We start from the raw sequence: 27,182 nt of genomic DNA, 5'->3' as shown, positions 1-27,182 counted from the left end.
AGAGAGGGAGACACAGAGTCGGAAACAGGCTCCAGGCTCTGAGCCATCAGCCCAGAGCCTGACGCGGGGCTCGAACTCCCGGACCACGAGATCGTGACCTGGCTGAAGTCGGACGCTTAACCGAATGCGCCACCCAGGCGCCCCAATGTTACATTTTTTAATCCAGAGCAAGTTTTAACTAAATATAGTAAAGTATAACCAATGGAGGAAAACAAATAAAATAGAACTTAAGGACCATTTGCTTCTCTTCAAGCAGGCTCTGTGCTGTTGTTTATACTATTTTCTCTAAAGCACCTGTGCAACCAAACTTGCCTATTCTATCAGCAGAAACAGACTGACATCCACTGGACATGCATAGGCCATGAAGCCTTTCCCAATCTCCCTAACAGGATCTAACTGTTTCTTCCCCTACAAAACCACAAAGCACTCCAAAGTTCAGAACACCAGTTCTGAGCTAATGTAGCACTCCTTATATCAGACTATAAAATCTGAGAGGAAAGGGGCCTTTCCTCTACACAGGGGCCACTGTATAGTCAGCAACCAACACACAGTGCCTAGAAACAGGTGAACCAGTGAATGTTATACTGTAGGGATCTGTTAATACTCCTCTGACTATAAATTCCCAGCAGGTTTCCATGATTTTATCCTTTGTATCTTTATGGTAGAGTGCCTTGCCCCCAATTTTTTAAGTAAAAATATTTAATAAATTGAATGTGACCCTAAACTTGGTAATTAAAACACATATGACATCAGCACAGTAACAAACTGATAATCATTACAACAAACGACTTAACAACTGAAATATCTGGGGAAAAAACAAAATATCTGAAGAAACAAAAGTTTGGAGACTCGGCTTATGGCCCATTTATTTCAAGGAATATGAGCTACATTAAATTTCTTGTTTAAAAAAAGTTGTTAATTACTGTTTTCACGATTATGCAATTTTATATGTATATAGTATTTATTAACAGCTTTAAATAATTCACATACCATAAAATTCACTGGTTTTAAGTGTACATTCAATAATTTTTAGTAAATCTGTAAAGCTGTGCAACGATCACATTTTCTATGAATTTCCATCATCCCCCCAAATATCCCTCATGCTTATCTGCAATCCATTCATTTGCTGATATCCAACCTCAAGCAACCACTAATTAGCTTTCTGTCTCTTTAGATTTTCCTTTTCTGGACATTCAAAAACAATGGAAACAAAAAACATCTCACTTTTGCATCTGGCTTCCTTTATTCTGCATTTCTGAAGCTCATCCATGTTGTAGCATGCACCAATAGTTCATTCCAGTATAAAAATACTGTTGAATACTACTTCAGTTTGTGAAATGCCATATTTTGTTTATCCATTTCAGCTGACAAACATCAAGATTGCTATAAATTTAATATATTTTTTTAAAAAGTTTATTTATTTTGATAAAGAGAGTGCAAGTGGGGAAGGGGCAGAGAGGGAGAGAGAGAGAGAGAGAGAGAGAGAGAAGGAAGGAGAGAGAGAAAATCCCAAGCAGGCTCTGCACCACCAGTGCAGAGTTCCATGTGGGGCTAGAACTCACAAACCAGGAGATCCTGACCCAAGCTGAAGTGGGACGCTTAAATGACTGAGCCATCACTCAGGCACCCCGCTACAATTTTTTTTTTAATGATCATGAATAATGCTTCTATGATTATTCTAAGTCTTTGGGTTGATATATGTTTTAATTTCTTATGTATAGAATCTAAGATGGAGAACTGCTGGGTTGTAGTCTATGTTGTTTGTTTAAAACAAAATTTTTTTAACATTTATTTATTTTCAAGAGACTGAGCATGGGAGGGGGAGGAGCAGAAAGAGAAAGAGACACAGAATCTGAAGCAGGATCCAGGCTCTGAGCTGTCAGCACAAAGCCTAATGCAGGGCTTGAACCCACCAACTGTGAGATCATGACCTGAGCCAAAGTCAGATGCTTAACCGACTGAGCTACTCAGCAGTGCCCCAAGTTTAAACTTAAAAAATTTTTAAGACCTGATTTTGAGAGCATGAGCAAGTAGGGGAGGGACAGAAGGGGAGAGGAAAGAGAGAGAGAGAGAGAAAAGGAGAGAGAGGGAGGGAGGGTGGGGGGGGGAGAAAAAATCTCAAGTAGGCTCCACGCTCAGTGCGGAGTCTGATGCAGGGCTCTATCCCAAGACCCTGGGATCATGACCTGAGCAAAAATTAAGAGTCTAATGCTCAAATGACTGAGCCACACAGGTGTCCCTTAAGATTTCCCCCCCCCTCCCCCACTCAAGCTCTCTTTCTCTTTCTCAAAAATAAACTAAAAAAAAAAAAAAAAAAAAAAGACAAATTTTTTTAAAGTAATCTCTAAACCCAACATGGGGCTCACTCACAACCCCGAGATCAAGAGTCACATGCTCACCAACTGAGCCAGCCAAGTGCCTCAGTTTATTTTAAACTTTTAAAGAAATGGGGGCGCCTGGGTGGCTCAGTCAGTTAAGCATCTGACTTCAGCTCAGGTCACTCACGATCTCGCAGTCCGTGAGTTCGAGCCCCGCGTCAGGTTCTGTGCTGACTGCTCAGAGCCTGGAGCCTGTTTCAGATTCTGTGTCTCCCTCTCTCTCTGACCCTCCCCCACTCATGCTCTGTCTCTCTCTGTCTCAAAAATAAATAAACGTTAAAAAAAATTTTTTTTAAATTAGAAAAAAAAGAAATGGGTGATGGGCATTGAGGAGGGCACTTGCTGGGATGAATATAGGGTGTTGTATGTAAGTGATGAATCACGGGAATCTACCCTCCAAAACCAAGAGCACACTCGTATACACTGTATGTTAGCCAGCTTGACAATAAATTATATTAAAAAAAAAACTTTTAAAGAAAGCGATGAATTATTTTCCAAAGTGGCTACACCATTTTACCTTCTCATCAGTAATGTATGAGGGTTCCAGTGTGTCCATATTTTTTTTTGTTTTTTGTTTTTTGTCAATATATGAAATTTATTGTCAAATTGGTTTCCATACAACACCCAGTGCCCATCCCAAAAGGTGCCCTCCTCAATACCCATCACCCAGTGTGTCCATATTTTTGCTATCACTTGTTCTTATCTATCTTTTAAACTTTAGCCAGTTGGTATATCAAGGTTTCAATTTGCTTTTCCCTAACTACTAATGCATCTTTTCATGTTAGCCAAATGACTTCTTTGGTGAAATATGTATTCAAATCATTTGATTGATATATATATTTATTAAAGCTTATTTATTTATTTTAGCAATCTCTACACCCAACGTTAGGCTTGAACTCACAACCCCAAGATCAAGAGTCACATGCTCTTCAGATTGAGCCAGCCAGGCACCCCAAGTGTTCTTTATATATTTAAGGATTCTGTATATATAATGGGCATATATATATATATATATATATATATATATATATATATATACAGACCCTTTACCGACTCTATGGTCTGCAAATATTTTCTCCCATTCTGTGGGTTGTGTTTTCTATTTCTTGATGGTATCTTCTGAAGGACAAATGTTTCTAATTTTGATAAAGTCCAATTTACCTTTTTTTAATGGATCATGCTTTTTTTGATGTCACATATAAGAATTCCCTACTTTTTGAAAGTCTGTTATGTGACTTTGCTTTTATGAAAGACCTACATTTGTAGCTGTTTTTAACTAATAAACTGATATCATCTCTTTTTTTTTTTTCAACGTTTATTTATTTTTGGGACAGAGAGAGACAGAGCATGAACGGGGGAGGGGCAGAGAGAGAGGGAGACACAGAGTCGGAAACAGGCTCCAGGCTCTGAGCCATCAGCCCAGAGCCTGACGCGGGGCTCGAACTCCCGGACCGCGAGATCGTGACCTGGCTGAAGTCGGACGCTTAACCGACTGCGCCACCCAGGCGCCCCCTGATATCATCTCTTAACTGATAACCAAGATAACTGAAGAGGACCTTCGCTTTTATGAAAAAAGTCAAAAAGTGAAAAGAGTGTTCAGCGTTTGTTTTACGTGAGCCATTACATAGATAGTGTGCGCCTAGAGCAGTGAGAGTGGTGCTGCCAAGCTCCTTCCCCAAGAACTGCAGTCAGCATCTCAGTGTCAAGGTGCTACAACTTTGACCTGTGTCTGTGAGCCTCTGTGCTCTATCTAGATTTATTTTGTGCATCTATTAGAAAGATGTATCCTAAGACATCAGAAAAACTGAAGAGATTTTTTTTGGGGGCGGGGGTCTAGGAACACTCAATAAATTTCCCATATAGATTAATAATAATTGCTTCTTCACTTTGCACCATTTCAGTTTACAAAAGATTTCACAGGAACACTCTACTTTCAGATGGCAGAGGAAAACTGTATATGAACTCTGCCTAACCAAAGGTCATAAATCTTATCTGCCATGTTTTTTTCTAGAAGTTTTATAATTTTAGTTCTTACATTTAAGTGTATGATCCATTTTGAGTTATTTCTGGTATACAGTTGGAGGCGCAGTTGTATATCTTTTATCATGCAGATATCCAATTGTTTCAATACCATTTGTTTAAAACACTATTCTTTTCCCATTAAATTGCCTTTATTGAAAATCAACTGACCACAAATGTAAGCATTTATTTTTGGATTCTCTATACTGTTACATTAATCTATAGGTATATCTTTATGCAATAACTCACTGGCTTGATTAACATAGCTTTATATCACTTTGAAATCAGAAGTGTAACTCCTCTTATTGTGTTCTTCATTTTGCATTTCCATAAAAATTTTAGAACCAGCTTGCCAATTTCTGCAAAAAAGCCTGCTGGGATTTTGATAGAGACTACACTGATTCTACGGATCAATTTGGAGAAAACTGCCATCTTAACAATACTGAGTCTTCTTTTTTTATTTTTTAATTTTTTTAAATGTTTATTTATTTTTGAGACAGAGAGAGACAGAGCATGAAGGGGGGAGGGGCAGAGAGAGAGGGAGACACAGAATCGGAAGCAGGCTCCAGGCTCCGAGCCATCAGCCCAGAGCCCGACGCGGGGCTCGAACTCACGGACCGCGAGATCCGTGACCTGAGTCGAAGTCAGACGCTTAACCGACTGAGCCACCCAGGCGCCCCAGTACTGAGTTGTCTAAACTGTGAACTTGGAATGTCTTTTTTTTTTTTAACGTCTTCTTTAGTTTTTCTTGGCAATGTTTTATAATTTTCAGTGTTAGCGCACCTGGCTGGCTCAGTTGGTAGAGCATGGAACTCCTGATGTCAGGGTCATGAGTTCAAGCCCCATGCTGGGTTTGCAGCCTACTTAATTATAATTTTCAGTGTATTAAGTCTTTTGTTACATTTATTGCCAAGTATTTTACACTTCTTGATGCTACTGTGAATCAAATTGGTTTTTTTTTATGTTTATTCATTTTTGAGAGACAGAGCATGAGTAGGGAAGGGGCAGAGAGACACAGAATCTGAAGCAGGCTCCAGGCTCTGAGCTGTCAGCACAGAGCCCGACATGGGGCTTAAACTCACGAACTGTGAGATCATGACCTGAGCCGAAGTCGGACGCTCAACCAACTAAGCCACCCAGGCACCCCCAAACTGGGGGTTCATTCTAGGATTAAGGCTAGTATGTAGTACATCTTCTATTCATTTATGTTCAACCTATCTGTGGCTTTGAATCTAAAGTGTGCCTCTTCTACACAGCATAAAGTTCAATCTTTTTTTTTTTTAAATCCAGTCTGACAATCTATGCCTTTTAAGTATGTAACTCATTCACATTTAATGTAATTATTTGATTTAGTTGGATATGTCTCTCATTTTGCTATTTGTTTTCTATATGTCTCATGTCTTTTTTTCTTCTGTTTCTCTTTTACTGTTTTCTTTTAAGTAGGTATTTTCTCGAGTATCATTGTAATTTTTTTGTTGTTTAGAAAAAGTATCTTATCACAATTTTAGATTATTACTTATTTAATTCTGGCAAAATATAGGAACTTTGTTCCAACAGAAATCCATTTCATCCCTCCTCCTTTTTGCTATTATCATATGTTACATACTTATCTTAAAATCCCAATAACACAGTTTTATAATTATTGTCTTACACAACGGTCTTTTAATTCAGTTGAACTAATATAAGAGAAAAAACTATTTATAATCTTCTATATTTATTCCTGTAATTAACTTTTACAGTGCTTTTCCCTCAAGTTACCATCTGGAATCATATCTTTTCAGCTTGAAGGACTTGCTTTAGTATTTCATGTAAAGCAGTATTTCATGTCTGTTAACAACAAATTCTCGTGTTTGCTATTCTGAGAATGTCTTTATTTTGCCTGTATTTTTCAATAATAGCTCTGCTGGATATAGAATTCACTTAAATTATTTTTGAAAGGAAATTCACATAGATTACACAATTCAATGCCATTTAGTGTTTACAATGCTGTGCAACTGCCATGTCTCTCTAATTTCAAAGTTTTCATTCCCCCAGAACACCCAGTCTTCATTAAGTAATCAATCCCAAGACCTACCACCCCATATCCTCCCACTCCCAGGACCTAGCCAACTACTATTCTATCACTATAGATTTCCTTACTCTATTTTTTTTAAGTGTTTATTTTTGAGATAGAGGCAGAGCATGAGCAGGGGAGGGGCAAAGAGAAAGGGAAACACAGAATCTGAAGCAGACTCCAGGCTCTGAGCTGTCAGCACAGAGCCTGATGCAGAGCTCAAACTCACGAACTGTGAGATCATGACCTGAAGTCGGAAGCTTATCCAACTGAGCCACCAAGGTGCCCCCAGATTTCCCTATTCTAGATATTTCACATAAATGGAATCATTCAGCATGTGATCTTTTATATCTGGCTTATTTCATTTTTACAACATTTTTGATGTTTATCCATATAGTACTATATCTCAGTGATCCATTCCATTTTATGGCTGAGCAATATTCCATTGTATGGATATACCAAATGTTGCTTATTCATTCACCTGTCAATGCAGTTAGATTGTTTCAACCTTTTGGCCTTTGTGAATACTGCTGCTGTGAACATTATGTGTGCACAAGTACTTTTATGAATATTTGCTTTCAACTACTTTGGTATCTACCTAGGAGTTGAATTTCTAGATTGTAAAGGAACTGCCAAACTGTTTTTCACAGTAACTGCACCAATTTACATTGCCACCGACAAGGTAAAAAGTTTTAAATTTCTCCACATCGGGGGCACCTGGCTGGCTAGTCAGTGAGAGCATGCAACTCTTGATCTCGAGGTCATGAGTTCGAGTCCGTTGGGCAGAGTTTACTTAAAAGAAAAAAAAAAAAAACAAATTTCTCCACATTCTAGCCAATACTTCTTATTTTCCTATTTTTTTCTACTTTTAATTATACCCATCCTAGTGGATATAACGTGGTATTTTGTTATGGTCTTGCTTTGCCTGTCCCTAATGACAAATGATGTTGAGCATATTTTCATGCGTTTGTTGGCCCGTTGTATACCTCTTTGAGGAAATGTCTACTCAAGTCCTTGAGTAAAACTGGGTTGTTTTAACTGATTTGTAAGTTTTTTTTTTTAATATTCTGGATATAAGACCCTTATCAGATATATGATTTACAAATAATTTCTCCCATTCTTTAGGTTGTTTTTTTCATTTTCTTGATTTGTGAATCTACAATTCTTAATTGGCAAATTTTACTTTCTACACTTTAATGGTTATCCAAGAGCTTTCTGGCTTCTGTTGTTTCTGGTGAAAAAGTCAGCTGTCAATCATATTGCTGTTCCCTTATATATCATGAAGTCTTTTTGTCTTGCTTTCCATATTTTTTTTGTATTTGGATTTAAACAATTCAATAAGAACGTACCCAGGTGTAGACCGCTTTGTGTTAATCCTACTCACTCATATTTTTGTATGCATAGATATATGGTTTTCATCAAATTTGGAAAATTTCAGCTATTATTTCTTCAAATATTTTTTTCTCTTTCTCCCACCTCGATCTGAGACTTTACTGTATGTATTGTTGGCACAGCTGATGTCTCACAGATTTGAGTTCTGCTCATTTTGTTTCATTCTTTTCTTCAAATTGGATAATTTCTATTGTTCTGTCTTCAAGTTCATGGATTCTCTCTCTCTGTGTGTGACCTCCAATTTGATTTTTTGAGTTCCTCCTTTGGTAACCTTTTCAGTTGTTCTACTTTTCAACTTCAGAATTTCCATTTGATTCTTTTTTTTTTTATATAATTTCTATTTCTTTATTGACATTCTCTGAGCCACTGTCATCATATTCCTCTTAAATTATTTAAATCTGATTTCCTTTAGTCATTAAACGTGTTTATATCAGCTGCTTTCAAAGTGGTAATTCATCTTTTAGCTGCATATGATAAAGGATGGTAAGAAATACACTAAAGAGGGAACTGTAGAGCTTGCAAAAAAAAAATTAGTAGAAGAAATATAGCGGGCCTAGAACTTGGCACACTGGAAAATAAAACTATTCTTTATCTGTCTCTCAAGCCCTAAGATTCTCAAAATAAGAACTACCCACAGGATAAATATCAGATCAAAGATGTGACTACAAGCTCCTTTTAAAAACCTCAGAGGGGCGCCTGGGTGGCGCAGTCGGTTAAGCGTCCGACTTCAGCCAGGTCACGATCTCGCGGTCCGTGAGTTCGAGCCCCGCATCAGGCTCTGGGCTGATGGCTCAGAGCCTGGAGCCTGTTTCCGACTCTGTGTCTCCCTCTCTCTCTGCCCCTCCCCCGTTCATGCTCTGTCTCTCTCTGTCCCAAAAATAAATAAACGTTGAAAAAAAAAAAAAAAATTTAAAAACCTCAGAAAATTTTATAAAAATATTATTTTTTTTTACCTTGAGAGAGGCTGAGACAGTGCGAGTGGGGGAGGGGCAGAGAGAGAGAGAGAGAGACAGACAGACAGACAGACAGAATCCCAAGCAGGGTCCATGCTGCCAGTGCAGAGCCCAATGCAGGGCTCGAACTCACAAAACCATGAGATCATGACCTGAGCTGAAACCAAGACACTTAACCGACTGAGCCACCCAGGTGCCCCAAACTTCAGAAAATTTTAAAGCCGTGACTACTTGACTCTCTCAACTAGACAAAAAGTCCTCTAAGAAGCTTAAGGGAATTATGCTACAACAGCCTGACACAACCAAAGTAGAGAAAGGCCTGTCTTAAAAAATGAGTTCTAATGTTGTAGCTTTGGGGGACATAGTAGAACACAAATCAGATTCATAGAAAATCCTAGAAATTAAAAATTTTTTTAATGTTTATTTATTTTTGAAGGAAGAAGAGACAGAGCGTGAGAGGGGGAGGAGCAGAGAAAGAGGGAGACACAGAATCTGAAGCAGGCTCCAGGCTTTGAGCTGTCAGCACAGAGCCTGAGGCGGGGCTCGAGCCCACAAACCGTGAGATCATGACCTGAGCTGAAGTTGGGTTCTCAACTGACTGAGCCACCCAGGCGACCCTGAAAATCCTACAAATTTTAAAGGAAGATGTACCAGCTGGATTAAAAGGGACAGAGACTACTCAAAATGAAAAGAGGCCTGTGGGATTCCAATTTTCTATAGGAAGGAAGTATGCTGAGAAAGCTATTCAGCTTCATAAGACATTTCTTATGTAGAAGGAGAGACTTCTTAGAAAGCAGCATTAAGAGTCCAGAATGTGGTACCAAGAACCACAGAGAACAATGGATTAGGGAACCATTCTCATGAAGTTCCCTAGTCACATTTCCCAGTCAAGGCACATTTCCTGCTCTTGGAGTAGATGACCCAGACAATATGTGTCCAGCTAGATTTCAGAACTGATACGAACCAACAACTGCTATGTGCCACGTGCTATGTGTTATCTCCCCGTTTTTAGGGGAATGTCTATTGCCATTATTCTATTCCTGTGACAACAGTGTATACTGTGTATATGGGGCAGATAAATTTTCTTTTTAGTTCCTAGGTCTCTGGATCAAGAGGAACTGCACATGAGGACTGGGAGGGGATGTTTTGCACGTGACATACTGGAGCCAGAGGGAGACCATAGTAGAAACTCATAATAACAGCTTTCAGTAAATCTTATTTCCTTGTGGCAATGCCCTTTTGCAATGGGATTTTACTGCACCTCCCTTCAAAAGGTACAGTCTGTTTTCCCACTCTCTGTATCTGAGTTGACATGGTGACTTGATCTAACCAAAACAATGTGGTGGAAGTAACACTGTTACTTCCAAAGCTAAGCCTTAAAAGACACTGAAGCTTTACCTTCTTGAAACATTCATGCCACCATGTAAGAAAATGTCCAGGCTTTCTGAATGATGAGAGACCATGTGGAAAAGAGTACCAGCTGACAGTGATACCCAGGTGTCAGACTGTTAAGAAGCTATCTTAGACGACTCAAGTCCCAGTCAAGTCACTAGATAACTGCAGCTTCATGAATGACTTTTCCAGTGACCAACACAAGTCCTGCCAGGCGTTAATTAAATGTTTTAAGCCACTAAGTTTTAGTGGTTGTTAACACCAAAAACGATTAAAAACAGGCTCTATGTTTAAAGCTAATGACTCTTGAACTTGAGTAAAACTTGAGACATACAAGGGTAGTCCAACATGGGTCAAATATTTTGGTTGGAGGAAAATTTCAGTAAGAGAGTAAGAATGAAATTTCAGGGGGCACCTGGGTGGCTCAATCAGTTAAGTGTCCGACTCTTGATCTTGGCTCAGGTCATGATCTCACCATTTGTGAGATCGAGCCCCACACTAGGCTCTACACTGACATGCAGAACGTGCTTGGGATTCTCTCTCTCCCTACCCTGCACACGTATGCTCTGTCTTTCTCAAAATTAATAAATAAACTTGAAAAAATAAATAGAAAACAAGGGTCTTTCATGTTTAAAATAAAAAAAGAATAAAATTTTAGGATGCCGGTTGGCTCAGTCAGTAGAGCATGTGACTCTTGATCTCAGGGTCATGAGTTTGAGCCTTATGTTGGGTGTAGAGATTACTTAAAAATAATTAATTAAAATAAAATAATAAAGAGTTCTTCCTCTCCTTAAAATAATTTTCTGGGGTGCCTAGGTGGCTCAGCCGGTTAAGTGTCTGACTTCAGCTCAGGTCATGATCTTGTGATTTGTGACTTTGAGCCCCACATCAGGCTCTGTGCTGATAGCTCAGAGCCTGGAGCCTGCTTCAGATTCTGTGTCTCTCTTTCTCTCTCTCTCCTCTCTCTGCCCCTCCCCCACTCATGCTCTGTCTCTCGCTCTCTCTCAAAAATAGATTTTTAAAAATTTAAGAAATACGGGCACCTGGGTGGCTCAGTTGGTTGGGTGTCCAACTGTGGCTCAGGTCATGATCTTGCGGTTCGCGAGTTCCAGCCCCAGGTGGGGCTCTGTGCTGATAGCTTGGAGCCTGGAGCCTGCTTCCGATTCTGTGTCTCCCTCTCTTTCTGCCCCTCTCCTGCTCGTACTCTCTCTTTCTTAAAAATAAACATTAAAGATTTTTATTAAAAAATAAAACAAAATAATTTTCATAAAGAAACCAAGAGTTAAAGCTACATAAGCTTTTTACTATTTTTTTCCTATAAGTAATTTTTACTGATTATGACATTCCTTCATTCAACTAACACCAGATGTTTTTCCGATTGGCTGATTTTCTTGCCAGAATCTAAAAGGAAAAACATTTTTGTATGGCTAAATAAACCTAAAACAAAGTAAGTTTGTAATTCCTCTGCCTAACATCTTGTTCCTAGTAGAAATACAATTTCATAAAACAAAACAAAACAAAACAAAACTATGGCCAATACATTACCATCTCATGAGTAAGTTTATCATAAGAAAAGAAATTCCTAGATTAAAAATGCCATGGAAGGGATACACATAGAAAACAGACACATTACTTAATAGGTCAAACTTTCTGCTCTGGACACCTTTTAACATCTGACTCAACATTCTGAGCTTTCTTTCATCCTGACTTCTGTCCTGTTTACTAACCAAAATCTATATCCACTACCACTGCTCCAGTATTCATTGCTCTCAGTATAAAATAAGTATACACTTTCATTCTGTTTCCTGTTGGTTATTTCTTTCACTTACTCGGTTTTAACTATCCCCAGCAACATTCTAGGGCCCTGAGGACTCCGTGAACTTTTGATGGACTACTGGGTATGACTGGAGCTCATTTTGGGTGCTGCTAAATCCAGGAAATCTTCCATGCCCTACCGAAAACTTCTTTCCAGGTCATGACGCGAAAGGAAAGAACGGAAAATTCAAAGTAGCAACATAATTACTTGTGCTTCTCTCTCCTCCTCCTTCACTTCCCTTAGCCCCACCCCACCTATATACACACTAGAGAACTAAGAGTAGATACAGCCAGGCAATAATGGGATTTGACTCAGGATTAGCAAGTATTTAACCTCTAATCTCATATTCCAAAATGTCACAGGGGTTGGTAAATCAAGGGAAAGTAGAGTTTGATTTCCTCATGTACAAATTCTAGTCAATGTGCCAGAAATTGAAAACTGGCAGAAGCTGTGGAATTTTCCAAGACATATGTCAGATAGTAATTTTACAATTCACTGACAAACACACGTTCTAAATCATCTCACTGTTATGGAAATATTTCCAAAGCAATAGTATTTTAACATAGCCACGGTATATATTTGTAGTAAAAGCATTCCCCTGTTTTAGATAACATAGAAACAAATAAAGTACACAGCACCCTAGATATCCTAACTGCATGCCAGAAATTATATTTAAATTTAAAAAGAACCAAGAGAAACAATGTTAAATTAGAACAAAGATTTTTTAAAGAAGAAGTGAAGAAATAACTTTGCGAGAAAGTCATTAAGGGAAAGGGATACCAAGTTAATAGACCAAGGAAATGTATTAGACTTCTTAGGCCATGATATGAGCTAGACAATGGTCCTATTATGAACAAGACAGCTAAACAAAGGATGAATGATATAGCTAGATTATCTGGCTGGTATTAATTAACTGATAAATATATGAAAAGAGGTCTCTACAATATGCCATACAATTTCACTGAACTTTTTAAATTTTTTATTAAAAATATTTTTTTAATGTTTATTTATTTTTGAGAGAGAGAGAGAGAGAGAGAGAGAGAGAGAGAGAGAGAGAGAGTGAGTACAAGCGAGCAGGGGAGGGGCAGAGAGAGAGGAAGACACAGAATCTGAAGCAGGCTCCAGGCTCTGAGCTGTCAGCACAGAGCCTGATGCAGGGCTCAAACTCACAAACTATGAGATCATGACCTGAGCTGAAGTCGGATGCTAAACCAACTGAGCCACCCAGGTGCCCCCACTGAATTTTTATATAAAAAATCAACCAAGACAAATGGACTCTGGAAAAACAGCAAACTCTTCCCTATCCGTACATCCTATAGAATCTTCTAGGAGGTTCTTCTGGTATTTGTCTTTTTCTAAACATGCTTGATTTATCAAATTTAGATGTTATCTACTGACATCCTGCCATGGAATATAAGTATTCAGCTTCAACTTCTACCTCCCCCTCCATATTCACTGTAATTTTATCACAGTCTTTGTTTAAATGAAGAGTCAGTGTGACTATGATTATAGAGAGATACTAGTCCAAGTATTGCTAGGCCAAGTAGAACAATAAGACAATGCAATGTACTTCTGTCTACAAATTAACATCTACCTCATTTGTTTCTACTTTCTCTATACACAGATTTTTAATGTTTATTTATTTTGAGAGAGAGAGAGAACAAACATGAGCAGGGGGGGGTGCAGAGAGAGAGCGAGACAGAATCCCAAGCAGATGCCATGCTGTCAGCGCAGAACCCAATGTGGGGCTCGATCCTTCGAACTGTGAGATCATGCGTACCTTCGCTGAAATCAAGAGTCGAGCTACCCAGGCATCCCTCTATATATTTTTAACTTTTCCTCAAAAGCTCCAACATTTGTCACATGTCTATCAATATTTTCCATAAGCTCAAACACATCAGATACTGTTTTCTCCTGCAGCTGTACCTTCCCAAAACCCTTTGCTCTTTCTTCTTTTTTACTCTGTTGGGGAATTCTTCGGACTGGCTACAAAGTTGTCACCTTGGGCTCTTCCTTAGCTCTTCTCTTTGAATTCTGCTTCTTGAATCTGATTTCTTTTTCATTGCTATGTAATAAGGGCAACTTGTAAACAAAAAAAGCTCATGAGAACTGAAGTTTTGGGTGGCTCAGCTGGTTAAGCATCCAACTCTTGATTTCAGCTTAGGTCATGATCTCACATTTCAAGAGTTTGAACAGTGTGAAGCCTGCTTGGGATTCTCTCTCCCCTTTCTCTCTGCCCCTCCCCCATGCATGCATGTTCTTGTTCTCTCAAAATAAATAAATAAATGTTAAAGATAAAGAACTGAAATTTTGGAGCCACTTGTATGTCTAAAAATATCTTTATTCTAGACTCACATTTGATTGACAATTTGGCTGGGAATAAAATTCTAGGTAGGAAATCTTTCCCACTGAAGACATGAAGACACAGCTTGATGAATTTCTTTTTTTTTTAACGTTTATTTATTTTTGAGACAGAGAGAGAGCATGAACGGGGGAGGGTCAGAGAGAGAGGGAGACACAGAATCTGAAACAGGCTCCAGGCTCTGAGTGGTCAGCACAGAGTCCAACACGGGGCTTGAACTCACAGACCGCAAGATCATGACCTGAGCCAAAGTCGGACGCTTAACCGACTGAGCCACCCAGGCACCCCAGCATTTCTATCTTTCTATATTACTACTGGGATATGTAACGCCATTCTGATTGGTCCTTTGAATGTAACCTCTAGATACTCTTTCCAGAAGCTTTTAGTAAAGTCTCTCTATCCCCAGTTTACTGAAATTTCATGATCAAGTCTCTTGGTCTTTGTCTTTTTACTATTCTTTCAGCTTTTTCAATTTGCAAATCTATGACTTGGAAAATGCTTTGGATATTTTTTGGGTATCATTTCTTACTATTTTCTCTGTCCTCTCATATTTGTATTTCTATTAGTCTAATATTGAACCTCCTGGTCTATCTTTAATTTTAAAAATTAGTTTTCTCCTATTTCCCTCATTTAATCTTTTTGTTCTAATTCCTAGGAAATTGCTTCAATTTTACCTACAATCTTTCCACTATTTTGGGTGGGGGAGATTAGAATACTTTTTATTTTTAAAGGTTATTTCTTGTTGAAAGATTTTCAAAATAACATCCTGTTTCTTTTGAAGATGCAACATTCAATCTTAGAGATTAAAACACTTTTTGCCATCCACCCCAGTTTTCTCCTCTTTGCTCTCTGCCTTGTCTCTTTTATTTGTTTGGCCTCTCATTTTAGAGGCTTTCCTTAACAATCTGGTTATTCTTTGGCTGTACATTCCTATTAATGGCATTAAGAAGCTAAATGGAAGCTCATTGTGATTTCGAAGACCCACCAGTCTGTATGCAGATTTTCATTTAATTCCTTGGCTCCAAACCCCTATCCTCTTCATGCATCTGATGTTCCTGGGTCCAGAACCCTCAGCTTCCATTTTCTTGGAGAAAAAAATCCCCAGTTTCCTAGAGGGGGAAGAAGTAGTTTGCATGATTCAACCACTTCATATAAAACTTTCAAATATTACCTACTTTTTTTTTTTTTTAAACATTACCTACTTTTAATCTCAAGCCTCATCCTTGTCTTTTTGGAGACATTTTGTTACCAATGTTGAGTCTCTGGGGAGGTTGTGCTGGGTAAACTCACTTGCTTGTCTCTGCGGAAAACCCGGGGTGTAACTTCTTCCATTTGGCTAAATTACTTAACACTCTTCTATCCATTTTGTATCTTCTAAAAAATAGATAAAATTTCTCAACTATGGTGGTTTCTTCTTCTTCCACTCATTTTTGTCCCTGGGGTCTTATGCCTCTTTTTATTCCTTTATTGTAAATTTAGTACTATTTGAAGAGGAAAAGAAATACATGTACTCAGTCAAACTACCATGTTTGATAAAAATTCTAGTTTGGGATGTCTAGCATAAAATCATTAAGCACATTTACTAAACTTGTGGAGACCAAAAAACCCATCAGGATAAATAAGACCTTAGAATTACGATTCAATATGATTTCTAAAGGACAGTGTCAAGAGGAAATTAAATAGGGGTAAGTTAAAAAATCTTGCATTTAGATTAGGCAATTACCAGTTACATAAATACAAAACAGGAAACCTGACTTCACAAAAAACTTAGTTTCGGTTTATTATGAGTCATTTATGTAACTTACTGTGACAAATTTTAAAAGAAAGACTGTATCTTAGGACATTAATGGGAAGCATAAGGACTATATCAAGCTAGAAAACCACCCTACTCTTTATTTTGAATGGTTATCAATAACTCTAATGTCACATTTGAGAAAGGAAACTAATTATCATTTAGAAGATGGATCCCAGGATACTGAGAGGTTCTAAAACTAAGTCTTAGGGAAAATGGTAAAAATGAGATGAATACTCAAAATCTTGAATGGAAGAACATTTACAGTTGCTATCAAATATCTTGAAGAACTGTCCCTTGGAATCAAGTAGTTCTAGATTATTCCAGATAGCCAACCTAGAAGAATGAAGGCAATTTGTATTAAGACAAACAAAGCTTGGGGCGCCTCGGTGGCGCAGTCGGTTAAGCGTCCGACTTCAACCAGGTCACGATCTCGCGGTCTGTGAGTTCGAGCCCCGCGTCAGGCTCTGGGCTGATGGCTCAGAGCCTGGAGCCTGCTTCCGATTCTGTGTCTCCCTCTCTCTCTGCCCCTCCCCCATTCATGCTCTGTCTCTCTCTGTCCCAAAAATAAATAAACGTTGAAAAAAAAATTAAAAAAAAAAAAAAAAGACAAACAAAGCTTAAGTAAATTTACAAAGCTATGAGCTCTCTCCATTACTGGTCAGCCCGCCTTCCCAATTTCAAGGATGTGTCACAGAGTAGATTCTCTCATTGAGAAGGAGCCACTAAAAGAACAGTAGAATTAAAGAAACCAAGAGATGAGGAAGGTCATTATACAATGATAAAGGAGTCAATTCATTAACAGGATATAACAATTGTAAATTTTTATGCACCTAAATATATAAAGCAAACAGTAACAGAAAGGGAGCAATAAACAGCAATATTCCTACTCTCACTAACAGACAGAACTGCCAGGCAGGGAATCAATAAGGAAACAGAAGATCTGACAACACTATAGACCAAATCGATCTTAGAGACATATACAGAACATTCCATCTAACAGCAGAATACACATTCTTCCCAAGCGCATACAAAACATTATCCAGGACAGAACGTGTTAGAGCACAAAACAAATACAAATTCAATTAAGAAGGACGTTATATCAAGTATCTTCCTTGATCACAGTTGTATTCTGATGTGTGTTTTCCAACACTATCAAGCAATTCTCCAATCCTAGTAAACACTAACTGGGTATCCTACAAATTTAACTCAATTCTGACACTATCAGGAGATAGCATCAAATCCCACAGGTTAAGGGCTTAGTCCTATAAGACTCCCCACTTCAGATGCCAACTGCGGACCTAGATCGTTACCTGTGCTCCGGACCAACTGGCTATAAATTGGTGGTCCCCATGATCCCCTCTTTAGGCTCAATTAATTTGCTAGAAAGGCTCACAGAACCCAAAGAAACATTAACTTACATTTGCCAGTTTATTATAAAGGACACAGATGAACAGCCAGATGAAGAGGTATATAGGATGAGGTCCAAAGGGTCCCGAGCACATTAAGAACTGGGGTGTGCAACGCTCTCTAAACCTCATGAGTTTTGAGTTTTTACGGAAGCTTCATTACATGGGCATGACTGATTACATCACTGGCCATCTGTGAGTGATTCAACTCCCAGTCCCTCTCTCCTCCTCATAGGTGGGGCTGGGAGAATAGACGGATGGGATTGAAAGTTCCAACCCTCTAGTCATGATTGGTTTCTTTGGCAACCAGCCTCCATCCTTAAAGGCTTACTAGAGGCTTTCCAAAAGTCACCTTATTAACATAAACTCAGGTGTGGTTGAAATGGGCTTGTTACGAATAACAACATGCCATTTCACCTTTATGGCTCTAAACTGAAGAAAAAAATCAAATATTATAAAAAAAGATGTTTCCATTGCTCTTATCATTTAGGAAATTCTAAGGGCTTGGGGAGTTGTGAGCCAGGAATTGTGGGCAAAGATCACAACACTTATTCATTATAAATCATAATATAACAAGAATGAAACTACAAATCAGTCACAGCAGGAAAATTGGAAATTTCACAAATGCATGCAAATTAAACAACATACTACTGAACAACCAATGGATCAAAGAAGAGATCAAAAAGGAAGTCAAAAAATATTTTGATACAAACAGAAATGGAAACACAACATAACAAAAGTATGGAACATAGTAAAAACAGTTTTAAGATGAAAGCTTATAATCATAACTACCTATATTAAGAAAAAAAAGGGGTGCCTGGGTGGCTCAGTTGGTTAAACGTCCAACTCTTGGTTTCAGCTCAGGTCATGATCTCACAGTTCGTGAGTTCAAGCCCCACATCGGGCTCTGTGCTGACAGTGTGGAACTTGCTTGGGATTCTCTCTTTCCCTCTCTCTCTGCCCCTCCCCAGCTTGCTCTCTCTCAAAAAAATAAACATCTCAAAAAAAAATCTCAAGTAAGCAAGCAAAGATTATACCTGAAGAAACCAGAAAAAGAAAAAACTAAGCCCAAAGTTAGTAGAGGGAAATAATAAAAATTAGAGCAGAAATACATGAAATAAAACAAACCAATAAGGGTGTCTGGGTGGCTTAGGCAGTTAAGCGTCCGACTCTATTCAGCTCAGGTCATGATCTCAGTTTGTGAGTTTGAGCCCTGTATCGGATTAAGGATTCTGTCTCTCTCTCTGTCCCTCCCCTGCTTGCAAGCAACTTAAAAAAAAAAAAAGAAAAGATAAACAAAACTAAGAGCTGGTTCTTTGAAAGGATAAACAAAACTGACAAACCTAGACTAACCAAGGGGAAAAAAGAGGACTCAAATAAATAAAATTATAAACGAAAGAGGAAACATTACAAACGATACCAAAGGAATACAAAGGACCACAAGAGACCACTATGAACAATTATACCCTGACAAACTGGAATACCTAAAAGAAATGGATAAATTCCTAGAAACATGACAACCTCAACTGTTAAAGTAATTAAACAAGAAGGCCATTAGACTGAGGTGGCTCTAATGCCTTGGTATGGAAACCAAAACCTCTGTAGCCTCTGCATGCAAACCTGAAGCCAGAGTCAATGCACTGGAATCTGGAAAAAAAAAAAAAAAAAATCAAACATAAGAACAATTTCAAATAAGGCAACCATTTAAGAGATAGCCAAATAATTTCTTTAATTTCCTTCTGCATCTTATCTATAAAAACCTTTCCCCTGGTCCTATGGGTGGAGCACACCTAAAACATCATCTGGGTTGGCACTGTGCGATTTGAAGCAATGTTTGCTCAAATAAATTATTCAAAATTTTAATGTGCGTCAGTTTATTTGTTTTAACACTTCCATGACTAAATCAAGAAAAAGTAGAAAATCTGAACATACTAGTAACTACTAAGGAGACTGAATGAGTATCTAAAAACCTCCACCAAAATAAAAGCCCAAGACCAGATGATTTCCAGGAAGCATTTAAAGAACCAATGCCAATCCTTTTCAAACTCTTCCCAACAAATTGAAGAAGAAAAAAGAATCACCCAAACCATCTCATGAAGTCAATACTACCTGGTTATCAAAGCCAGAAAACTATAGGCCAATATCCGCGATGAATCTAGATACAAAAATTCTCATCAAAATAATAGCAAACCAAGTTCAATAGCACATTAAAAGAATCATGCACAATGATCAAGTGGGATTTATCCCTGGGATGCAATGATAGTTCAGCACACCATCAGTCAGTGTGAGATACCACACTAATATGCCACATTAATTAAAGATAAAAATATCAATCTCATAGGGCACCTGGGTGGCTCAGTCAGTTGAGCATCCGACTTCGGCTCAGGTCACGATCTCACGGCTCGTGAGTTCAAGCCCTGCATCGGGCTCTGTGCTGACAGCTTGGAGCCTAGAGCCTGCTTCATATTCTGGGTCTCCCTCTCTCGCTCTCTGCTCTCTCCTGCTCATGCTATCTCTCTCTGTCTCTCAAAAATAAATAAAATAGGGGCGCCTGGGTGGCGCAGTCGGTTAAGCGTCCGACTTCAGCCAGGTCATGATCTCGCGGTCCGTGAGTTCGAGCCCCGCGTCGGGCTCTGGGCTGATGGCTCAGAGCCTGGAGCCTGTTTCCGATTCTGTGTCTCCCTCTCTCTCTGCCCCTCCCCCATTCATGCTCTGTCTCTCTCTGTCCCAAACATAAATAAACGTTGGAAAAAAAAAAATGTTAAAAAAATAAATAAATAAATAAATAAAATAAACATTAAAAATTTTTTAAAAAAATCAATCTCAACAAATACAGAAAAAAATATTTGATAAAATTTAACATCCTTTCATTATAAAAACTGTCGACAAATTGGATATAGAAGAAATATACTTCAACATAATAAAGGCCATATATGACAAGCCCAGAGCTAACATCACACTCAACACTGAACAACTGAAAGCTTTTCCTCTAAAATAAAAAACAAGGGGTGCCTGGGTGACTGTCAGTTAAGCGTCTGACTTTGGCTCAGGTTATCACCTCACAGTTTGTGGGTTCAAGTCCCACATCTGTTGTCAGCACAGAGCCTGCTTCGGATTCTCTACTCCCCGCCATTTGTTCTCTCTTGAAATAAATAATACATAAAACTTTAAAAAATAATAAAATAAAAAACAAGACAAGGGTGACCATTCTCATCACTCCTATTCAGCACAGTATTAGAAGTCCTAACCAGAGCAATTAAGAAAAAGAAATAAAAGGCATACAAATCAGAAGGAAGAAGTAAGTGTCTGCTTGCAGATGACATGATCCTATATATAGAAAATCTTAAAAATTCCACCAAAAAACGATTAGAACTAAATAAATAAATTCACTGAAGTTGCAGGTTACAAAATCAATATACAAAAATCAACTGCATTTTTTAAATAAGTTCAGTTATTTGGAGAGAGAGAGAGCACACATGAGGGTGAGTAGGGGAGGGGCAGAAAGAGAGGGAGAGACTTGGGGCTGGATCTCACAAACCATGAGATCATGACCCGAGCCAAAACCAAGAGTTGAATGCTTAACTGACTGAGCCACCCAGGTTCCTCAATTGCATTTCTATACACTAACAACAAACTACCTGAAAAATAAAGAAAACAACCCCATTTACAACATCAAAAATGATACTTAGCAATAAATTTAATCAAGGAGGTAAAAGATCTATCTGTACACTAAAAACTATAAGACATCGATGAAAAAAACTGAAGCCACAGATAGAAAGATGTCCCCTGTTCATGTACTGTAAGAATTAATCATATTAAAATGTCCATACTACCAAAGTGTTCCATAGATTCAGTGCAATCCCTGTCAAAATTGCAATGGCATTCCCTCACAGAACTAGAAAAAAATAATCCTAAAATTCATATGGGACTATAAAAGACCCCAAACAGCCAATGCAATCTTGAGAAAGAACAAAGCTGGAGTCATCACACTTCCTGATTTGAAACTGCATTACAAAGTTACAGTAATCAAAACAGCATGCTATTGGCATAAAAACAGACACATACACCAACAGAACAGATCAAGACCCCAGAAATAAACCCACGCATATATGGTCAACTAACATTTGAAAAGGGACCCAAAAATACTTGGGGAAAAGATAGTCTCTTCAATAAATGGTGCTGGGAAAACTGGATGTTCATATGCAAAAGAATGAATGAAGCTGGACATGTATCTTACATCCGTAAGAAAAATTAACTCAAAATGGACTAAAGACTGAAATAAACCTAACACCCAAAACTGTGAAACTCCTAGAAGAAAATATAGTGAAAATACTCCTTGACATTGGATCTTGGCAATGATTTTTTTGATATGACACCAGAAGTACAAGCAAGGAAGATAAAAATTAACAAGTGGGACTACATCAAACTAAAAAGCTTCCAAGGGCATCTGACTAGTTCAGTCGGTAGATCATGCGACTCTTGATCTCAGGGTCATGAGTTCAAGTCCTACCTTGGGCTGGCATAGAGCTTACTTAATAAAAAAAATTTTTAAATAAAAAAATAGCTTCTATATGGCAAAGGAAATGATCAGCAAAATGAAAAAGCAAACTACAGAATGGGAAAAATTTCTGCAAACCATCTATCTGATAAAAGGGCTAATATCCCAAATATATACTCATACAACAATAGCCAAAAGCCAAGTAACCCAATTAAAAAATGGGCAAAGGACCCGAATAGACATTTTTCCAAAGAAGATATATAAATGGCCAGCAGGTACATTAAAAGGTGTTCAACATCACTAATGATCAAGAAAATGCAAATCAAAACCACAATGAGAGATCTCTCATACTTGTTTCAATGGCTATTATTAAAAAGACATGAGACAGTAAGTGCTGGTGAGGGTGTGGAAAAAAGGAAATCCTTGTGTACTCTTGGTGGAAATGTAAACTGGTACAGCCACTATGGAAAACAGTATGGAGGTTCCTCGAAAACTTGAAAATAAAACTACCCTATAATCTTTAATCCTACTTCTGGGTGTGTGTGCGCGCACACACACGCACACACACACAGGAATATTATTCAGCCATAAAAAGGAAATCCTGCCTTTTTAACAACATGGATGAGCATGTTAAGTAAAATGAGTCAGAGAAAGATAAATACTGTATAATCTACTTATATGTGGTGGTTGCCAGGGTCTTGAAGGGTGGGGGAAATTGGTAAAGGTGATCAAGGGTTACAAATTTCCTTACAAGATAAGTTCTGTAAATCTAATGTATAGCATGTTATATAGTTAACATTACTGTACTGTATACTTGAAAGTCGTTAAGAGAGTAGATCTTAAATGTTTTCACCACACACAAAAATTAACTCTGTAAGGTGATGGATGTGTTAACTAACCTTATTGTTGTAATCATTCTGCAATATATACATATACCAAATCATCACACTGTAGGCCTGAAACTTACACATTTACATGTCAACTTTATCTCAATAAAGCTGGAAATTAAAAAAAAAAGAAACAAAAAGAGAACCAACAGAAATAAAGAAATGTAATTTACCTAAGGATTACAGAATGTACTAAAATATAGGTTTATATTTATGGTTATTTTTCCTAAGCATAAATGAAAAATCAAAATTAAAATCAATGACAGGCCAGTATCATTACTATATGTATGATCAAAGTAGGACTTAACCTAGATCATAAGCTTGATGACTCTGTTCTTTGGCAGTATACTTGATCCTATCTCCCCAAACCATTGGTGATTCCAAGGCAAAATGAAGAAAGTGAGGATGAGATTTTCCACAAATCTACATGCATTCCATTGTTAAATGTTGGGATATCCTTCATATTTTTTAAAGACATTGCTTTTTTTTAAATATTTTATTTCTGAGAGAGAGATAGAGTGCAAGCAGGGGAGGGGCAGAGAAAGAGGAAGACACAGAATCCAAAGCAGGCTCCAGGCTCTGAGATGTCAGCACGGAGCCCGATGCAGGGCTCAAACTCACAAACAATGAGATCATGACCTGAGCCTAAGTCGGTTGCTTAACTGACTGAGCCACCCAGGCACCCCTTAAGAAATTTCTTTTTAAGTTTATTTATTTATTTTGAGAGAGACAGAGATAGCGCAAGTGGGGGAGGGGGGGAGAGAGAGGGGGAGAGAGGGAGAGAGGAAGAGAGAGAGAGAGAGAGAGAGAGAGAGAGAGAGAGGGAGGGAGAGAGGGAGGGAGAGAATCCCAGCAGGCTCCACTCAGTCAGTGTGGACCACCCAAGCGCCCCTCTATGGAACAGTTCTAGGAATAGTTTGGTCGTGAATGACTTTATGAGGTTGCTTGACATCAACCACAAAGAACAAAAACATGCTTATACATTTTTTTTTTTAATCAACACTGATAGGCATGAGCCTGTTGATAATGTAAGCAAAATTATTAAATTCAGCTATCTTTTCTTTGGGGCCATTCTTTTAATAGGAGGAAGATTCTCTAACCCTTTACCTATTTCACAGAATTCTGGAACTAGGTGAGGGAAAGAGATTGGGAACTTCCAATATTCAATGTGGCAGATTAGTCCGATCCTCCTCTGGGTTTGGGGTCCTAGGTCCTGAACTTCTCAAATTCAATTCCTTCAAAGAACAATCTCCTGACTTCTGCAAGGCAAAGAAGTAGTCTAATTTGCCTTGCCTAGTTTCCCAACTGCTCAGGGAGAAGGGGATAAGCACTGGGAGGAGGGAAGGGAGCGGAGAGGGGTCAATTTCTCATTACAGACTTTCAGACACCCCCCCTGTTCTCAGTCTCCATCTGTGGTATACGGTACTTCCATGCTCTGAGTTTTTGAGGCAGGTGTTCTGCAGACAAATCATGATCTGCCTCTTGCCACTATTCTCCTCTGTAGATACTTGGGTTTGACCTTCCTCTCCTCTGCTATGTCACTATCTCTTTTCTGCTTTTTCTCTTTCCATACAAGTAGGATTACAGATGTCTCAGAGTTTAAAACGTAGAGTTTATGTTCCTGTTTTTAATGTGATTTTCAAAAGAGCCTGGAAATAATTTTACTTTGCTGTCTTAAAACCAGAAAGAGGTGGGGCGCCTAGGTGGCTCAGTTGGTTAAGCGTCCGACTTCAGCTCAGGTCACAATCTCGCGGTCCGTGAGTTCGAGCCCCGCGTCAGGCTCTGGGCTGATGGCTCAGAGCCTGGAGCCTGCTTCCGATTCTGTGTCTCCCTCTCTCTCTGCCCCTCCCCCGTTCATGCTCTGTCTCTCTCTGTCTCAAAAATAAATAAAAACATTTTAAAAAATTTAAAAAAAAACAGAAAGAGGTGATTTTTATAATCTTCCAAGTCAAGTAACCTTGAAAATGAGCCAACTACTGTTCAAGTGCTAAATGTTTATGTTTGATAATTAACTCCCAAAGGATAACACAATTGAAATCAAGAATTCAAATGCTCGGTTAAATTAGACTATTACTTGTTTTCAAACAGAGCCTGTATTTTCTCATCTCTATGGTTTTTCATCTTCAACCTAGAAATCTATCCATTTTTAATGCTCTGCTCTATTCACATCCTTCATGAAACCTTCTCTGATCGTCTCTGTTCCATAGAAATTTCTCTTTCCTACTTCAGGTTTTCATGAGGAAGAACTTTTTTTTTTTTTTTTTTAACATTTACTTATTTTTGAGACCGAGCATGAACGGGGGAGGGGCAGAGAGAGGGAGACGCAGAATCCGAAGCAGGCTCCAGGCTCTGAGCTGTCAGCACAGAGCCCGACACGGGGCTCGAACTCACGGAGCGTGAGATCATGACCTGAGCCAAAGTCAGCCGCTTAACCGACTGAGCCACCCAGGCGCCGCCGAGGAAGAACTTTTTTAAATGCACTCCTGGCTTCTCTATACTTCTTTACTGATAGAGATGGAGTAATTTATCTGAATCTACCTCACTAGTTAATCTTAGAAGAATGGAGAGTAAACTTGGTTCATCTCTGTGTTTCTACTTTTTTAAGGTCTGGAGTAAACATTCTCAACTGCTTTAGGGTCAGACTCTCCTCTGTGTAGGAAGGCTCAATCCAGTACAGCACTACTTAGAACCCAAGAGGGCCTACTTAAAGAACTTAAGTTAAAAGGCAAAATCTGAGGGAAGCCAGGTGGCTCAGTCAGTGAGCGTCCTACTCTTGATTTTGGCCCAAGTCGTCATCTCACAGTTCGTGGGTTCGAGCCCCCACATCGGGCTCTGTGCTGACAGTGTGGAGCCTGCTTGGGATATTCTCTCCCCCCCACCCCACGCTCGCTCTCTCTTGCTCTCTTTCTCAAAATAAATAAACCAAAAAAAATGAAAGGAAAATTTGATTCACACACTCAAAGCTGTGTCCTCTAACCTGGTCTCTATTAACAATAGAAGTGATATTTTGGGCTCTATCTGCCAATCCTGTTTTCTCCATTTGTTTAGAACTTTGGCAAGGATAAGAGGGATGTTTATTTGAGACTTCTTCAGAAATCCCAATATTCTTTAAGTAGATAAATTCTCTTGCTTCCCTATAATCCATAGCACATTTCTGATAGTTCTACTATAGAGCTTAAATTTTGCTTACTGTGTTGACGGTCTTCTAACCCACTAGGCTGTATAAGCTTTTAGAAGGGAGATTAACCCAAAAAATAAATATTTGTTGAACTGACTAAAGGGGTAAATGTTTCTTTAAACTAAAAGTAAAGATGATTTTACGGTTCTTTCTATTTCAGTTTATATTCATTCTAAAGTCATAGCTAACAAACACCAGTATTGCTAGATTATAACTAATCTTATACGATTTTGATTTTCTTTGCCAAATTTTCTCTACAATATGTTGGGTCATTATCACTGTTTCTGGTTTTTTGTCTGTATTCTCTAGGATTTTTAAAAGTTAATTATACATCCTATAAACCTAAAACTAAAAATAATTCAGTTTATATTGAAGAGAGAAATTCAAATGAAATGGATGGAATCTAAGTCGCTATCACAAGTCACCTTTCTATAATACAAGACAAAGACAATAATCACCTGAATTCACTGTCTTAATATATCATCACCAGTGGCTTTAGTATTAAAAAGTAAGTAGTACATAAAAATGATTAGGAGAAGGGGCCCCTGGGTGGCTCAGTCAGTGAAGCGTCCAACTTTGGCTCAGGTCATGATCTCACAGTTTTTGAGTTCAAGCCCCACATTGGGCTCTGTGCTGACAGAGAGCTGCCTGCTTCGGCTTCTGTGTTTCCCTCTCTCTCTGCCCCTCCCCTGCTTGCACTCTGTTCCTCTCTCTCAAAAATAAATGAACATTAAAAAAATTTATTTAATGATTAGAAGACATAGCCAAACTAGCAGTTGTAGTCACTCTTCTGCAAAATAAAAATTAGAAATTGAGAAAGCACATTTTTAGTATAATTGGAGTATTTCAAAATTAGGGAGCCAGGATAGGGTCCTTTCAAAAACCTGAGATCAGGGGTGCCTGGGTGGCTCAGTCATGATCTCATGGTGAGTTTGAGCCCCGTGTCAGGCTCTGTGCTGACAGCTCAGAGCCTGGAGCCTGCTTTGGACTCTATGTCTCCCTTTCTCTCTGCCCCTTCCCAGCTTGCGCCCTCTCGCTCTCTCTCTCAAAAAT

The 27,182-nt window shown here is 38.6% G+C and overlaps 1 protein-coding gene across 5 annotated transcripts in view; it reads right to left on the bottom strand.

Moving 5' to 3' along the window:
- Window positions 1-27,182, bottom strand: part of FBXL20 (F-box and leucine rich repeat protein 20) — a 101,397-nt gene that overhangs the window by 50,335 nt on the left and 23,880 nt on the right. The window contains exon 2 of one of the 5 annotated variants that reach the window (XM_047845406.1): window positions 15,351-15,474. The exons of the other annotated variants lie outside the window; for them this stretch is intronic. The gene's annotated coding sequence lies outside the window, so the exon portion shown is untranslated. The remainder of the gene's footprint in view (window positions 1-15,350; window positions 15,475-27,182) is intronic. 5 annotated transcript variants of the gene reach the window in all.

The sequence above is a fragment of the Prionailurus viverrinus genome, unplaced genomic scaffold (genome assembly GCF_022837055.1).
Source record: "Prionailurus viverrinus isolate Anna unplaced genomic scaffold, UM_Priviv_1.0 scaffold_35, whole genome shotgun sequence".
In the NCBI taxonomy this organism is placed as follows: Eukaryota; Metazoa; Chordata; class Mammalia; order Carnivora; family Felidae; genus Prionailurus; species Prionailurus viverrinus.
The sequence above is the reverse complement of the archived record's forward strand: the minus strand, read 5'-3'. Positions and strand labels throughout refer to the sequence as shown.